We start from the raw sequence: 18,630 nt of genomic DNA on the forward strand, positions 1-18,630 counted from the left end.
ACTACTGCAATGCCTCTGCTTTGTTTGCTCTGTCAAGCCTGAGTTACTTCGTTGTCAGGAGCTGTCATTAGTTCTATGGTTATGCAAACAAGCAGAAAGAGCAGTTTCATCTCCAGGGATAAAGGACTGCAAGGATGTGACTTGAGTAGATCAGGGGAAGACAAAATACCCATGGAAGCAATTACAGAGACAAAGTGTGGAGCAGATACTGAAGGAATGACCGTTGAAAGGCTGCCCCATCTAGGGATCCATCCCATATACAGTCACCAAACCCAGACACTATTGTGGATGTCAACATATTGTGGTGCTTGCTGACAGAAGCCTATTATAGCTGTCTCCTGAGAGGCTCTACCAGTGCCAGACAAATATAGAGGTGGAGGCTTGCAGCCAACCATTGGACTGAGCACAGGGTCCCCAATGAAGGAGCTAGAGAAAGGACTGAAGGAGCTGAGGAGTTTGCAGCCTCATAGGAGGAACAACAATATGAACTAATCAGTACTCCCAGAGCTCCCAGGGATGAAACCACCAACCAAAGAGTACACATGGTGGGACTCATGGTTCCATCTGCATATGTAGCAGAGGATGGCCTTGGCAATGGGAGGAGAGATCCTTGGTCCTGTGAAGGCTTTATGCACCATTGTAGGGGAATGCCAGGTCCAGGAAGCAGGAGTGGGTTGGGTGGGTGAGCAGGAGGAGGGAGAGGAGAGGAGTTTTTCTGAGGGGGAAAACAGGAAAGGGGATAACATTTGAAATGTAAATAAAGAAAATATCTAATAAAAAAAGAACTGGGGAAGAGCTACTAGAGTCAGGAAGGCAGAGAGCAGGAAAAGGCTTTGGCACCTTATGCTGCTGGCTTTGGCTAGCTGTAAAGATGCACTGTAAACATCAGAAGAATGGATTGACTGTACTCATTGATATGAGTGTGCAACCCAATCTAATGAGCTAGTTGCTTGGAGCTTAGAGGAGCTGGCACTAGCTAAATAAGAAATTAGGGTTCGATTCTCAGAAGGATAATTCTGTACTTATTAATGTCTCATAGGAATATAATACAGTTTATTTTAACCCCTTTGTTTCTTTTTTGTTTTGTTTTTCTGTTTTGTTTTTGTTTTTGTTTTTTCGAGACAGGGTTTCTCTGTATAGCCCTGGCTGTCCTGGAACTCACTCTGTAGACTAGGCTGACCTAGTCTGACTCAGAAATTTGCCTGCCTTTGCCACCCAAGTGCTGGGATTAAAGGTGTGAGCCACCACTGCCCAGCTCACTTTGATTCTTATTAAGTAATATTGAGGTTTACTTACTAGGACCTTAGTTTTGTATTAGATAGTAAGTTATTTATACTACTTTATTCTTGATAGGAAGGAAGCCCACATCTTGCCCATATGGATCAGTTGATTAAATTCAGGCTATCCATTCAATATGTGAAAGACAGTTAATTTAGGATTCTACAGAAAAACCTCAGCTTTTTCAGTTAGTTTTTATAATTTTTAGGTATGGGAAATATATTTGTGTTTCTACTGTTTATTAATATAAAGTACAAGCTCCCTCTACTTGGAGCACAAAGTAATCAAGCTCAGAAAACACCAGCTAGACTCTACTCATCCCAGAGATTAGTGAGAAAAATAAATATTTTCCTAACATGCACCAGGTGCAAAAGGCAAAGATCAGTGTCAGGGATCTGAAACTGCCTGAAGAAATTGTATTCAACTTGTCATTCTGCCTCTTACCAGTAGACTGCGATTGCCCAAATCAGCACACAGATATGGAACTGTTCTATCACCTGGCTCAGATTTCAAGAAGTCTTTCAGAATCACCTTGCATCTAGCCTTGTCAAAAGCACGAAGAACCCACAGTGAGTGCATTGGGTCTAAAGCGAAACCTCTAGAAGTAGTAAACTTTCCTTCATTTTTTGAATGACTTAATCTTTGTTAATTGAATTGCAATGGCATCTCAGGCTCAGTTTTATTTCTCATTTCAAGATAAAAAAATCACATTTTTCTTTGCTAATGTGAAGATGGGAGTTAAGGAAAATAGGGTAGATAGTGCTCTCTTGAAGGTGTAGCCTTGAAGAGAAGATGGGGCAGACAAAGGGACACAAAGCACCTGAGAGTGGACACACTCAGTGCTTCAGGAATGCAGGTATCACAGAGATTATTTTCTGTAGGAGTCATCAGAGGAAGCTTCTCTTCAAAGGTTGGAATTAATATCTCTCTTTTAGTGTGTGTGTGTGTGTGTGTGTGTGTGTGTGTGTGTGTGTGTTCATTAGAGTTTCCTTAGAAATTGCATCTGGTTAAGGAGAAAGCTGTTTATTTGTGAAAGTGTAGAACCATCAGCAGAAAGGTGGAGAAAGCCAGCATGTAAGGAGCGTGCTCAGTAAATGTGCATATTCAGTTTCCCACACTGAACAACTTATGGGAAGCCCCAGGAAGTAAAGTTGAGCAAGCACCTTGAGGGAATTCTTTCCAAAAAGTGGGAAAGTTGAGGGCTTTTTTTCATCATCACCGATACTGATAATTTTGAGATTGCTTCTGGGTTACTGTTGGAAAAGCTAATTCTCTGTCACTTCCTGCCTGCCTTTACAAAGTGAGGATAGGATTAAATTGTTGTAGAAAAGTTTAAATCCAATCTGCAGTTTCTATCTGGCCTTTGATAATTCAGTTCCCAGACAAAAACCACCCAACTTCTATGATTTACAATAATCCTTAAATAGCACAAGAACTGGGCAGACATCTACCCTCTATGCTAAATAGTCTATTTTCCTGTAGATAACCCTGAGTTATTACGTACTGTGTTTCATTTGGAGTGTTCTTAACTTGAATTGGCCAGTCCTCAGGGCCACACTTTTATGAACTGACTTAACCCATGGCAGCTTCTTCTTCCTTTTCACATTTTCTTGTGGTTATCTCTTGAGCCCCACCCTGAGACTCAGGAACCTTAAAATCCACCTACTTGTCTTCTGCCCAACTCTTGATGGATTGAATGTCAGCATCTTTATTTACTAATCAGAAATAATTTGGGGGCAAGGTCACATAGTGTCACTTGGGTCTATGTGTGACTTTTGCATCTCTGGGGCAAACCAACTCTTGGAGTCCCACACTTAGCATGACAGTACACAGCAAAAGATCAAACCTCAACATTAAATAGCCAGAAAAGCAGATGCAGACTGCTGAACATAGATCTACTGAACATGCAATGACAAGGATGGGCAAACCTTTGTACATGATTTTGGTGTACGTGTGTGTATGTGTAAGTGTGTGTGTGCATGTGCACATGTGGTTGCGTGCACAGTCACACACATGCTCACACACATACACGAGCATGCCCACATGTGTATGTATGCACGAATGTATTTGTGTATGTGTACTCATGCACAAACACAGAAGAGGCCTTCTAAGTTAAGACAATAATGTGCTTTTTGGAACAAATTATATATAAAAGAAATTAAGGGACAAGAATGCTGGAAAAACTATATACATACACAATAAAGTGTATCAAACTACTCTTGATTTCAAAAGTGGGCTTAGGAACTACAAACCTCAAGGCTGAACTTCCAAAATGCTAATTGTTCTTAATTGTGATTCCATGTAGAGAGAGACCTAGTGAGAGGTGCCAGGATTCCTCATCTGCTGCAGGATATTTGATCACACTTTGAACCCCTTGGATTATGTTATTTACTGAAAATACCTGTTTCTAGTTGTGGTGTGAATCAGCCCTTAGCAAATCCTTTTAATTTCTCTGACTGGCATACAGACACGTCTTCAGTCCCAAACAATAAAGGTAAAATTAGTTTGTAGAAGGAAGAAGCCATGTTTAAAAGCATGTCAGACAAAGTGACAAATATGAGAAAGATGAGACAGAGTAGGATATGCCCAACATTTATGAGTAGTGAGGGGAAATGGAAGCTACTTAGAAGAGCAGTACAGAGAGAAAGAAGGAGGATGAGGCAGTTTTACAGAGATAGGTTGAAGAAAAAACAAAGTAGATACTGGTGAAGACAGAACAAGCCAGAGCTAAACAGAGCAATTCAGAAGCTGAGAAAAGTGAGATTCAGTCAGTCAGCTTGGAGAGGCATTTGAGGCAGAACAGCTAAGCTGATTAGACAACCAGAGTTCAGAAAGAACTAAGAAGGGGTAAGCTCACTCGGCATCAGGCCTCAGAGGCTGAAAACATTCTAGGCCTACATTAATTGTATAGGAGCTAGAAGCTTCTAAAACTAGGGCTAGGTTAGCAGATGGATGCAGTACACCTTCAAGAGGATAATCACCCAAGTGAATAAAAGTTATATCTATACCCATTTCCATATCCTAGGCCAATATGGAATTCTGGCCAACAAACTGGTCAAAGGAGCAGTTTTCAGGGAAGCATAGTGCTTTTTTCTTTGACTCATCTGGAATGTAAGGTAGCCCTGGGCAAGAGTGCAGTCTGAGCATTTACGTCCCACCATGGACTCCTCATGGACTGGGCTTGCACACTCTCTTTTCACTTAAGCATCAGTATGCTGCATATACTTCTGTATATACAGGAGCTCTATATACATCTCTGTTTAATCTCAGAAGTTTGCTTAAAACTAAGTTGTCAATGTACAAGAGTCAGAATTTATAATCTACTCATAAAACATAAACTCCGGCTCTATAATCTTCAAGTGCTTCCATATTAAACTTTTCGTTTATAATGATTTGTGATATATTATATATTAGGAAGTTCTCTGAGAGAGTTGGAGTTTATTATCATGGTAGAAAGCAAGAGTTATATAGCACCCAGGGATGTCTTTGCGTTCAGTGGGATCAGATAATAATGATGACATGCCAACAAGTAATTTAAAACATCAATGACATCTTCATAAAAAAAATCTTCTATTGTTCCCAAGACAATCAAGTCCCTCAGAGTTGATCTCCTAGATCCACCATTCAATAGGAGCATAATTCTTTTAAATCAGCTTATTTATGATGGTATTTCTCAATGGTCTGGTTTAAGCTACTGTAAAAATGTTGCATGATATATGTTTGTGTGTCCTTTCAAAAATTATTTTTTGTGTATGTGTGTTTTACCTAAGTATATGTATGAGTACAATGTGTGTACAGTGCCTTTGGAGGCCAGAGAGGGCACTGAATCATCTAGGACTAGAGTTACAAAGGGTTGTAAAGTACTCTTATGTGCTAGTAATCTGATACCAAGTCCTTTGGTAAAATAGTCAAGGCTCTTAACCATTGAGTCATCTCTTCAGCCTCATATATTTTACGGAACAATGTTGGTTTTAAATTCATGAGCATATTCCCTTTTTAACCTCATATATTTGATTTTACTTTAGAGATTATAATTGCAACATTTTTCTCTTCTCCATTCTCCCTCCCATACCACTCTCCTTGAAATTTATGGCTTCTTTTTGAACTAATTTTTACTACATGTATCTATGTATATGGAAACATCTCTTATCAACTGACAGAGACCATTACAGAAAATTGCAATCAATCAAAATGCAGAGAAGAGGAGCCCAGTCCCAATGGATACAGCTACAAAACACTCTCACACCTGATGCTTATGTAACATTGTGGCAGAGGGGCAAAAAGACTGTAAGGACTAGAGGATCAGGGAATTTGTTGTGAGATTTGGTCTCCTAGTAATATATTAGAAGCTATACTCAATAAAGTTTTATTAACATGACTACCAAGTACAATATGAACAAGGATAGTAAGAGTGGACACTCCAAATTAAAATCCCAGGAGATCTTAACCCTGCATGATGGAATGTGGTCCAATGAAGAAATCTTGGAGCAAAACAGGTGGTCTTCCCCCTCTCTTAATTGGTTGATTAATTGGTTAGTTGATTAATTGGCACATAAATTAATGAAAGCAATATTATATGCGCTAAACCGTATATTTTGGCATATTCTCTTACTGTTTACTATGTGTGAATTTGTGAGAATGCCATAATATTATATGTAGCACGTGCATATACATGCATATTTATAAAGCTATTTTCTTTTGCGCATGCACACACAGAGAGAGGATAGTCAGATGTTCTATTCTATCCATCTCTGCCTTATTTCTTTCAACTGATCCTGGGGTTAGACTGGTTTTCAACAAGCCCCAGAGATCTTCCTGTCCTCAACTCTAACAGCCTTGGAGTTACAGGCATGAACAATGTTACTCTCAAGTGTTTAGGTAGGCATTCACATCTGAACTCTGGTCCATATGCTTATAAGTGAAGGGCTCTTAGCCTTCTCTAGTTCTATCTTTAATGAATGAGCACACAGAAGCTTAGTACAGACTATATCCTCATGCTCTGCTCCTGCAGTTTTGTCAGGAATTACATTCTTAAGTGATGGAAACATTTATACTACTTTTTTTATACAGAGTAACAACATCACTTAAATCCTCTGGTCTGTCAGTGGCCCTGTGGAAGAATCTGGACAATACTCTACAGCTACTCTCTGTTTTAGCTTTAGAAACATATAGTCAATATTTTGGTCAAAGCAAGACAAGAGTCTTGAGACATGGTTGGGAAATGACTTTATGTGTTCAGTAAGGACAACAATATAACATACATTATTTTTTGCTATAAAATATTATAACAAATACTGGTTGGGCTATTAAGTTTTTTTCTAAATATTATGTTGCAGGAAAAATAAACATTAAGATTTGATACATACAGTTCATATTTGAGAAAAATTTGGTGTTTTATAAAGTACTGATGTTCAGAAGCTATTAGGGTATTCTATAAAAGATAGATGGTACAGCCTGAACCACAGTTCTCTAAATGCTAAGCTTGCTGGCATTTCTAGTCTTACCTCTGGACAGCCCTGGCATGACTTGTACATTTATGTTTATATCATTATGGTCCACAGCCATGTGTCACTTTCCAGTTACCACCTGAACCTGCTCTACTTTTCTTTAATATTCTCATAAAATGTTTTCTACTTGATGGTTAGACATTACTGTTAACTTGATTTCATTGAGGATCACCTATGGATTCCTGACTCTGGGCTTGTCTGTGAGAGCTTTAAGCAATTCTTTGTGGGCATTTTGAGTCCTTGGGTATAGTGTGGGGACTTTGACTAAACGTCCAAGCTTTGCTCATATCCACAAACCCAGAATTCACCAGTCAACAAAACTTTATACTCAGTGAATATTGAGGTAAAGCTTAATCCAGGAGATCAAAATTTTCTTCTATTTTGATCTGACTTTTTAAAGGCACTCCTTCCTGTCTTAGTTCCTACTCACTATTACCTGATACCATATGGTTATCAGAGTACCATGGTACTTAGTATGAAGCTTTTCTTTTCCCACAGTAAAAGAAATTAGCAGATGGCTCCAGCCTACTCTGTATCACATGGGACTTTATATTAATGCTTTGTTTAGACAGTCAATTGGGATTCTCATTTTTTAATTGCACAAGGCCTTGGTGAGCTATAGTATTATTATGAATCAACAACAGGATCAAGCGGTAGTTGATGAGAAAAAGAACCACACAGAAACAGGGGCCATCTTCACTTGAATTCCATTCGCTTGATCACAGCACACATGTGCTTTTGGCAAAGCTGCTACAGCATACATAAGGCACACTATTCCAGCACTAGCTAACAGAATACTCCTGAAGTTATAAAAGAGATGAGTAGAATAGCATAAGGAGATTTGACTTGATGGGCACTCTAGGAGGGACATTAGTATGAATATGTGAACACGCCAAGTGAAAAGAATGGAGGACTCATCTCATTTAAATGGTCTTTGGAAAAATCATCAAGTACCAAGAAAGGAGACAATTTGTCATTTTTGGCATCACCTGTATTTTTGACTCTCTGGACCTGAAAGACTATTGAAAGAGCCTAAACAGCATGAATAATGTGAAACCACAATATAGTCTCTGTTTATCTTTGCATCACATGAACGGAATGTTGGCACAATTAAGCAACTAATTTAATTTTGATTCTCTTTTGAACCTGTGAGGTTACAATATAAGCCCCTTTTTAGCAATGAAAATTAGGGGGTGGTTCTGTAATTATACCAATATTAGGTTTTTGATAAGCTTCTTTTAATTAAAAAAAATCTTTGATGCTCCATGGCATATTTCAATTTTATGGAAAGGTTAATAATAACATGAAGGTGCCCATTTGAAATTGGCCATCTAATCTAATTTTCAAGCTTGTCATCTTTGAATTGATTTACACATCACTACCACTTATGGAGGTAGGAGGACATTATTATATCCATTTTGCAGATGAGGAAATTGAAACTTGGAGCTTTGGAGACTTGTCTAAACAAATGAAGATGACACCCACACCAAGACTCTTGAAGACATTTCTACTCAGCAGTAATTGCAGTGGTCCAGTTTCCAAGACAGATGCTTTATGATTCTTAGCACTATTGACACTGGGACTAAGTGATTCATGATTGTGAGGGGATATTCTGTACAGTATAGGATCTGGGAAGCATCTACTGCTTTCTCCAACTACATCAGGCTTATTCCCCTTGCTGTACGTACATAGACTGCAAATCCTATGTTAGTTAAATCAAAATGGTCTCCAAATGTCAGGGCCTTAAAAGAATCACACTTCACAGCAAATGGCTTCTCCTGCCTACATGGTCACAGTATTAAGAAAAGCTGCATGTTTTTTCCTCAGTAAACCTTTCTTAAGTGCATGGGAAGTAATCTACTGGTGACAGTCATAGGCTGAACATTCTCTACAATTTGAAAATCTTCAAAATTTCATCCTCCAGCTGTCTTTGTCTATGTATTTATGAATTTATGTACATATCTATATATCTATGTATCTATCAAGCATCTGTCTATGTATATATGCAAAGGATGTATTGTATATGTATGTATGTATGTATTTATCTATTTATATATCTGTCTATCCATCCCCTATGATCTATATGTGTATTACATATTTATATATATAAGTATATATATTTATAAACAAATGCAAGTCATGTAGACGTGTATAAATAGACCACATATATATTACATACGTATATATACATATATATTACACACACACACACATATATATATATATATTACATGTTCTTTTACTTGTGTTGTCTATTGGTGAGATTATGGATCTTATAGCATTTCAGATTGTCACATAACATTGTTTTTTGGTTCAGAAGAACATTTTATTTCTAATGATAAAATGAAATGAAAAAGGATGGGAAATATTAAAGTGAATATCACATATAAACTTTAAGTGCTGGTCAATGATGAAATCTCCCTCTCTGTCTTTCTCCCCTCTCTCTTCCTTCCTCCTCTCTTGTGTGTGATTGCCTTTGTCAGATATCCTTAAAGCAAAATACATTATTTATCAGTTGAAAAAACTTGAAACACACTATCATATTCTACTCTCTGAATTCTTTTTTTTTTAATTTTTAAAAGATTTTATTTATTTAAATTATGTGTATGAGTACACTGTAGCTGTACAGATGGCCGTGAGCCTTCATGTGCCTGCTGGGAATTGAACTCAGGACCTCTGCTCTGGCCCAGCTCGCTCCAGCCCAGCTCTGGGCCCACTTGCTTTGGCTCCGGCCTAATACACTGTAGCTGTCTTCAGACGCACCAGAAGAGGGTGTCAGATCTCATTATGGATGGTTGTGTGCCACCATGTGATTGCTGGGATCTGAACTCAGGACCTTCAGAAGAGCAGTCAGTGCTCTTACCTGCTGAGCCATCTCACCAGCTCTCTGAATTGTAATGGCTAGAAAACAATCAATATTTAATGAAGTTAATTAATTTTCTTAAATACAAGTTTGTTCTGTTAATCACTTTATCTTTCTGGTCTGCCTATGCACATATCAAATTCAGAGGAAGTAGGAAAACAGGCTTTACAGAGAATACCACGTGAAACTGACCATCTTAGAAGTTTACACATAACTACTGTGGTAAGCCTAGGGCTCTAGCCCTCTAAACACTAACTGATATGACTTGTCAGTTGAAGATATTTTTCACAACTCTGGGCTTCAAACTGGTTTTCTGAAAGGGACCATGGTCTGGAGGCTGTCAACAGGACTTAACAGAGAGAGTCTTGATGAAGACACATGGCTTGTAGAGTTCTAGACCCTACACTGAAGCAAGAAAGATGGATTTCCAGTTGTGAGACAATTTGATTCTTCCTGGAGCAATTCCTCTATATTCCTTCACAGGGGTTAGTATTTTACAATATATTTGCACTTATTCCATTGTTTAAATTGTCTGCTCTTTTTTTGTTTATTTTATATTTCATTATTATAGTTTCATTTTAGTATTATATAAACCTTTGGCATCATACCTCTTAATAAGAGTCCTTCCTGTTTTCTTGATCTCATGATAATTCATAGGATATTTTCTTGAGAGTTATAAACCTGTTCATGTGATGAGGATGCTAGACTTTCTGTAGCATGTACACAAACATGTCCCCTGCTTCTCCTCTGTCCTTTGGCTTTCTTCACTTGATAAGAAACCTTTCCTCACAAAGCTATATAGATTTCCCAGTGTAAATGACATTATTGAATAACACATATTCCCTCCCAAAGCTTCACTTTAAATTGCATTAAAGAGCAACAATGTGTAATTTATGTTGTAATAGTAAATAGCAGTGAGATCCAAGTTGAAATTATCTCTTGAAATACAAGCCAGTTCTCCTTGCCTTTTGTTAAATAAGTAACATTACTGATTTCAAATGTTGCCTTTGACATGTTCACTTTTTTATGTGTGTTTTGCATGATTTCTGGATTGTTATGCTCTATTGACCAGAATGTATTATTGCCAGAATATCATTAAAATGAATGAGATTTTTATTATGGTTATTTTTTTTATTCCAGTTTGAATCTGAAAACACATGGAAGCTTTCAGAGCTCAGGGAAGGTACTTTCTGACAGTTTTTAAAAGTTACCTTTTCAAATTCAGCTCGTGTAAAAATTCACTTTATTTAATTTTTATTTATTATTGTAATTTTTGAAAATTTTATGAATGATTACTGAATTTTCATAATTTCCACACCCCATTTTTTCTCTTTTCTTTTACTTTGTCCACCTCACCACACTTAAATTCATGGCCTATTTTCATAATTTGCTATTGTCTTAAGTTTATATATGTATATACACACACACGTGCACATATACTTTATATAAAAGTGACTGAATCCAGTCCGTGTTGCTACTACATAAATGTGATTATGGTTTTTTAGATAACTTATCATGGAGCTCATCTCTACAGCATGCCGATTCTCCCTCTCAGGAGCTGTTGGTTGTAACTCTTCACATAGGCATGCAGCCTTCTGAAACTTCTCTCATCCACATGTGCATGTCAACTGGAATTTTTCGGAATCTCTTATTTAGGCAATAATATTGTTGATATCTTATGCATTCAGTTTTCCCGAGATATTTAGAAGGCAATAGGGGTCTTGGACCTTGACACTTGTAGTCTTCACTTCCTTCTGTGATTTACCTTGAGCCTTGGGTGTGCAGGTTGCCTAGTAAATAAAGCAACTGGAGACAGGTCTCCCAAGGTCAGTTGTTCTCTGTGGTTTGTTTAATCAGACCTTTATGCAATGGCCTTTTCTGTTGCAAAAAGAAACTTCCTTGATAAGGGGTGGTAGTTACACTTACCTGTGGGTATAAGAATAAGTATTTGCAATACATTTAAGATTATATTGGTTTAGGAAAATGGCACTAGTAGGAAATGGCATCTCCTTCTGGGTCTACAACGTCTGTGTTCGTGTATCATTGGATAAGATTACTATACTAGGTATGAATTCCTGTCTATTGAGCCAGTCCAATTACACAGATAACAGTTACCCCTAAGACAAAAGTATCACAAGTGAGCCCATGTGGATATCTTGCTGTACTAATCACCATGGTGCATAGCCTTCAGAGGTTGGTGCTAATGTTGATTAACTTCTCCATTTCCAGCTTGTATAGTATACTTTCTTGCTATACAACCTAGTCCTTAGAGAAGAGACTCACAGGTCAGTTCTAATTTAATCTTCAAAGTCCTGTGTCCAAAGTATGTGGTGTCTTCAGTAATAAGGAATATCTTCAAGTTCTTGGAGGAAACCAAGATGAATAGAATCATAGTCTATATTTCTTTGAGCTGCCTCAATCAACAACTCAGAGGGAAGACCTGGCACAAGGGTTTTATTACATAGTTTATCCTTCTTTGGGGGAGTATTATCACTCCGTATGTTGTGACTCCATTAAACTCTCCCCCCCAAACATAGTATTTTAAGTAAGTTTATGCTTTTCAAACATCTTTAGTTTTACTTATCTTTCCTTCCCCCTTTTCTACTCATTACCACTATTCCTTCTTCCAAATTAAATTCCACCATGTTTTCCTATTTCTCTCTTCGTACAGCCCATGTCCTGTTATCTCTCCCTTTCTCTCTGTCTCTTCCCTTTTGGTATCTTTCTATGTTCCTGGCTTCTGCAGTTACTCCACATTACCTAAACCAAAGATTCAGAGCTAGAATCCACAGTTAAGAGAAAACATGCAGGTTTTTTTCTTTCTGGGTTTGAGTTACTTCATAGAGTCTAATATTCTTCAGCTGTATACAGTTACTTACAAATTTCATGACTTCATTTTATACAGCTGAATAGTAATCTACTGAGCATATAGACCCTATTTGCACTTCTCAGATATTTAGGTCATTCCATGTCCTAGTTGTGACTAGAGAGGCAAAGAACGTGGCTGAGCTAGTGTTGGTAGAGGTTACTGAGGGTTTAGAGAATATGCTAACATAGTGGGGTCATATGGCAGATCTACTTTTGGCTTTCTGGTAATTCTTCATACTGATTTCTATAGTGGGTACACTAGTTTCCATCCAATTAAAGAGTGAATGAGGGTCTCTCTTTCTCCACAGCCTCATCAGTGTTAGTTGTCAATTATTATTTTTTTGCTTTAGCCATGCTGAGGTAGGACAAGACAAAATCTCAAAGTATCTTTAATTTGTATCTCCATAATTACTGAGAATGTTAAACATTTTTGAATATTTTTAACTTTTTACTGCTTTAATTTTTTTGCTTGTTTTTTTTAAACAGGGTTTTCCTATGTAACAACATTGGCTATCTTAGAACTCACTTTATATACCAGGCTAGCCTCCAACTCACAAAGATCCACCTACCATTGCTTGCTGGGTGCTGGGATTAAAGACCACTGCATATAATATATTTTGACCATATTCTTTTTCCTGTGAGTTGATACCTATTCCCTACAAGAAATCTCTGTTCAGAGCCATAGTCCATTTTTAATTGCATAATTTGTTTTCTTAATTACTTGGCTGTTATTGTCCTTGTTTTTTATATATTCTGAATATTAACCTGCTACCAAATATATAGAAGGCAAATATTTTTCCCACTCTTTGTATTTCTTCTTCACTTGATTGTTTCCTTTGCTATCCTGAAGACCTTTAGTTTTATGAAGTCTGTGTAGGCAGTTCAGTACCCTTAACCCTTAACTTGCCTTAAGGATCCCACACTTAATCTTTATAGCTTTCTCCATGTACGGCATTGTCACTTTTGTGATGGGCTGTTGGATATACGATCTTCATGTGTCTTCTTAAAGACTTTTGACCTATCACTAGGCATGAGGCACTGCTGCTGAGGACACTACAGGTAACTGTTAGGTTATATCTTTGCAGTAATGTAATGGCTGGAGAAAGACTCCAAGTTTTATAAACATTATATTGGGCCCTATCAAGGTGACATTACGGTTCTGGATGGGAGACTCTGTTGACCTCTGAGAGTCATGGGGAAGCTGGCATACATTCTTGCTTTTTACAGTAATGTCCAGGGCTGTGCTTTCCACAAACCCTATCTCAACAGATCTGAATGAATGCACCAATCAATCAGTGATGGCTGGAGGTTCTGGCCTTGGCTGTGGGAAGCACTATGGTTTATGGAGCCTTTAAACTTCTATTATGAGGAGCTGTTTAGACAAGTTAAGTTGCAGAGTTTTACTTTGGGGAGGAAAGAGATTTTCCTTCAGTTTTTATTCATTACTTATTGCAAAAGTGATTTTGCAATGACTGATTTCGACATTTCTTCCTGGGCTTCTAAACCACCCTGGTGTTCAGCAAGCCCAAGCAAGTTCTCAAAAGCAGGGTTTTCCCTTCCAGTCTTACCTCTCAAGCTGCTAGAAGGAAGCTTTGCATATCCGTGTACGTGTAGGGCACAGAATTGATACAAGAATGGAGGAAGGACTGGAAGAGTAGGTGATGGACGTGTCCTCAGAATTTTGCCCCTCCTTAAATACTTCCCATTGATCGAAAAAATCTCCTGTTACGATACAGGCTCCGTGGCTTGCCTTCAGCACACTGTTCATGAGTCCTATTTTGTGCTTCTCTAGCACGGTTTCCACTTTATAATTTCCAAAGCAAAGACACTGAAGCTTGTTCCAGAAATGTCCTTTTCAATGATTGAGCACTGAAATAAATACACAATAAAAAAGCAGAATGGGGGAAATGGTGAGTGTTTGAGTCATTGGGTAGTTTTGTTCTATTCTGTATTTTTATTAGAGCTTTCTTTTATGATTATTGATCTCCATTAGCATTATAATTATAAATACTTGATAAGTTTCTCTCTTTGATCTGGCCTACTTGTCATTCAACAGTCTTTTAAAGGATGGATTCTTTCTTTCAATCTTGACATTCGCTATTGTTCGCCTCCCTGAATGGCTTGCTTGCTGCTCTCAAAAGCAGCCCAGCATCACTGAGAGAGTATATTGCAGTATCAAGTACCATGGCTTCAGGCTCTGCCGCAGCTGCCCACTTTCTAAAAGCTCCCTTTATTCTTTACAACTGCACTTACTCAATTGAGACTAACAAATGTCAGCTCTTTTCTGCCTTTCATACAGCGGGTGCACACACGAGCACGCACGCTCACACTCAAACACAAACATACACACACACACACAAGTACACACCCCTTGCAAGTGTAATAAACCCCTACTTCTACACAGGGTGCATGAATATACCTTGTAATTGCCTTTCCCTGTTGGTTTTAGTCCTTGGCCCTTTTTTCCTTTCCTTTGTAGTTCAGCTTCCTCAGCTCCAGTATTCCCAGCCTTGAAATCCAAGTTGCAAATGCAAATAACAGGCCCACCCATTTAGGAGAAATTGAATGGTTCTGATTGTAACACACATACTTCTACATGGTTGTGCTCACTGAAGCACTCTGAGTTTGGCTCATGAGGAGCAGCAAGTCTTAAATTCAAGACTAATCTATGAGTCTCAGACTGAAAAGCACTGTAGGGGAAAATGGGAGTAGGCAATGGAGAACTGTGTTACAGAACTTAAATATAATAAATACACTGTATGTTATGGTATATATGGTATGTATCTGCATACAATATATTTTTCACCAGACCCTATAAACATGCACATGTGCACGTACACACATGCACACACACACACACACACCTCACCAAACACAGAGAAAAAAAATGAGAATCTTCTAACTCGGTGTGAATTTTTTGCTCTTTCTCTGCCTCATGTAAGTAAGATTTGTTATTAGAAATAGCCATATTTTGATGTCTTCAATTAAACATGATGACAGTAACAGTAGGCAGTTGCCACGAACATGAAGATCACTCCATCTTCAGTGAGTAAAACACATGAGCTGAAAGAACACTTTTACTTCACCACAGGCCACTAGGTAAGGATCAAGGCTTTCCATACAAAGCTAGAAGTTTTCTGAAGACTTATTTATGGTTTCATAGAACAAGTTAAAGGACTATTAAGTTTGATTGGACCTGTGAGAGCCTGTGTCTCTTTAAAAATATGAATGAGAGTTTTCTCCAAACCTTGAAGATTCAAGAGGTAGCTCATGCTTGAGGAGTAGGATTTGCCTATAGAATTTCTAAGGTTCCTTCTGGAACCAATATTTCATGACTCCCTGCTACTGCCATTGTTTCTATTTGTTGATCAATTTATTGATTTATTGATTTATTTATGCTCAAAGAATAGTCTACAGACCTTAAGCACTGACCTCAAGGAGCTGGAGGAGACATGGTTAGGAATGCCACCTGCTGCCTGAAGACCTGTACCACAGGAGGTCTGAAGGTGACTCATATACACAAACAATCAGAGAAGTCCAAGGGCCTTAATCCTTTTATTTATTGAATAATAAAATAATTGTCAAAGCATGAAATAAATTCTCAAAGTCACTACATGAATTTACAGTTCCTACAATTATGGTGGTATTATATGAGTCAACTGTTCCTTTCAGAGTCTCTCTTTCCTGAATGTTTGGTTTTATCATTGATGTCTTGGGCTTGGCATGACACTATAGACGTTTCCTAAATCACCTGCATCAGGACCTTCTGCATTGGCAATGGTTTTATGAGTGCATCACCCTCTAGGCACTTTCAGGCCCTGAACATTTGAAATAGGACTGGAGCTGTTTAGAGCTAGAAGAGAGGACCCAGGCGCTAGTGAGGTCTCTATCTTTACGTTATAGTGATGGCTCAGCTTTAACACGGGAATGGGCACTTTAGAGCTGTGGTCTGGATAGAATGGAATATAGTAGTACCTCCTCCCTTATTACAGGAAACACAGATTACATTTATCTTAGTTCAGAAATAGTGTCCAACAAAAAAAGAACCGACGTTGTCATTGAAGGACTTGGTAAAAGAATCTCTAGCCTCATTTGTGAGCTGAACAATGTTTAAAGTTCCTAAACAAGCTGCAGGTCAAGGATGCCACGCCACAAGAACAAGGCTCACAGTATTACCTAAACTGCGATCACAGAGACTAAAGCAACAATCACAGAGCCAGCATGGGTCTATGCTAGGCCCCCTTCATATATGTTATGGTTGCTAGTTTGGTTTTTTTGTGGGACTCCTACTGTGGGACTGTGGTGTTTCTGACTCTTATCTGCTCTTCTGACCCTTTTCCTCCTACTGGATTGCCTCACCCTGTCCTGATAGGAGAGTTGGTGCCTAGTCTTTTTGTATCTTATACTGTGTTCCTCCTAGATCTCAGGGAGGCCTGCTCTTTTCTGAAGGGAAACAGAGGAGTAGATATGGAGTAGGAGTATGGAGGGCAGAAAAACAGTCATCAGGATGTACTGAAAAAAAAAAACAAACAAGATAAAAGGAAATAAAATAAAAATTAAAACAAAATTAAAAAAAATCTACTTTGCCTTTGGATTTTTTGAGAGGCTTGGTGAATAATTTGGCCACTACCACTTCCCTGCTTGTTTAGCCAAGTTAGCCATTATGTCTAGTGGAGACTTGTCAATGATTTGCATATAATAAAAAGCCTGGAAACATGATCAGTGTTCTGGTAAGAAATGACTGAGTTTTTGTTGGTATGTTCTTTTCTGTTGTCTGGTGAGCTTCTAACTCAGAATATTTTTTAGTCTTTTTTCTTTTCAGTTCTGGTCATCATTCCCACACCTCAGAGTTTTTAACATACATTCACACTAACTATGGATATATTTATATTCATATTCAAATATAAATTTAGCCATATGTAAATAAATATGGAAATAATCTGTATTTATTTCTATCCTAAGTATTAAATCATAAACCAGGTATATAGTTGTGGAGAGCAGTGTGGACTGGGAAAATTCGAGGCTTTGAGATTTCTCTTTTGCATCATCACTACTGAGGATGGTGCTTTGATCATTTTTTTTAAAAAAAACGAATTTTCATTTTATAGGCATGAATGTTTGCCTACATGTATGTATGCACACTACCTATGTGCATGATGCCCACAAAGGCAAGAAGAGGCTATCAGGTCCCTTGGAACTGAAGTTGCAGATGGGAGTCACCATTTGTGTGCTGAGAAGCCAACCTAACTCCTCAGCTAGAGTTGTACATTCTCTTAAGCACGGGGCATCTCTCTAAACCCCGTTGTGCTCATTTGTCAGCTTCTGACATGAAGAATTTCTCCCATATTGCTGCAATATCCCAGACCAAAGGAAGTACCCTGCTGTTTCTTTCGTTGGCAGATGGACCATCCAAATAGAGGTGACCACGCATCTAAAACTCCTCTTCTAATGGATTAGGACATAAATTGGAAAGTATGGTAGTTTGTAAGTCTGAAGAAAAGAAGAAAGATTTCCAAACAATACTATTCAATTTCTGGCTAAACTATTTACTGGGAACATTTTTTTTTTCTCCAGATTTAACTTATTCATGTTCTCTCAGGGTCACTAAGCTGGGGAGATAACTGAGTAACAGTACTTGCTTTGTAAGAAGGAAGACCTAACGCATGGCTGGCTCTTTGTTCCTGTAACCTCACTGAGAATGAACAAGCAGTTCCCGGGAGGTCAGTAACTATACAACCTAGCCAAAACCATGAATGCCTTGTTCAGTGAGAAACCCTGTCTTAAAGAAATAATGTAAAGGGTGATAAAGGAAGACATCTGAAATCTTCCTACAGTTTCTGTTTATATGCATGGTGGAAATGGTACACACGTGAATGTAGTACACATGTTCACACACATCCAGTCACAAATGTTTCCCTATAAGAAATATTAGAGTGTACCAGGACTAAGAGACTGAGTGCTCTTCAAGAGGACCTGAGTTCAATTCCCAGCAACAACATGGTAGCTCACAACCATCTATAATAGCATCTGATGCCCTCTTCTTGTGTGTCTGAAGGCAGCTATAGTGTACTCACATATATAAACTAATTTTTTTTTTAAAATGGAAGAAATATT

This window comes from Mastomys coucha, unplaced genomic scaffold, assembly GCF_008632895.1.
Source record: "Mastomys coucha isolate ucsf_1 unplaced genomic scaffold, UCSF_Mcou_1 pScaffold15, whole genome shotgun sequence".
Classification (NCBI taxonomy): Eukaryota; Metazoa; Chordata; class Mammalia; order Rodentia; family Muridae; genus Mastomys; species Mastomys coucha.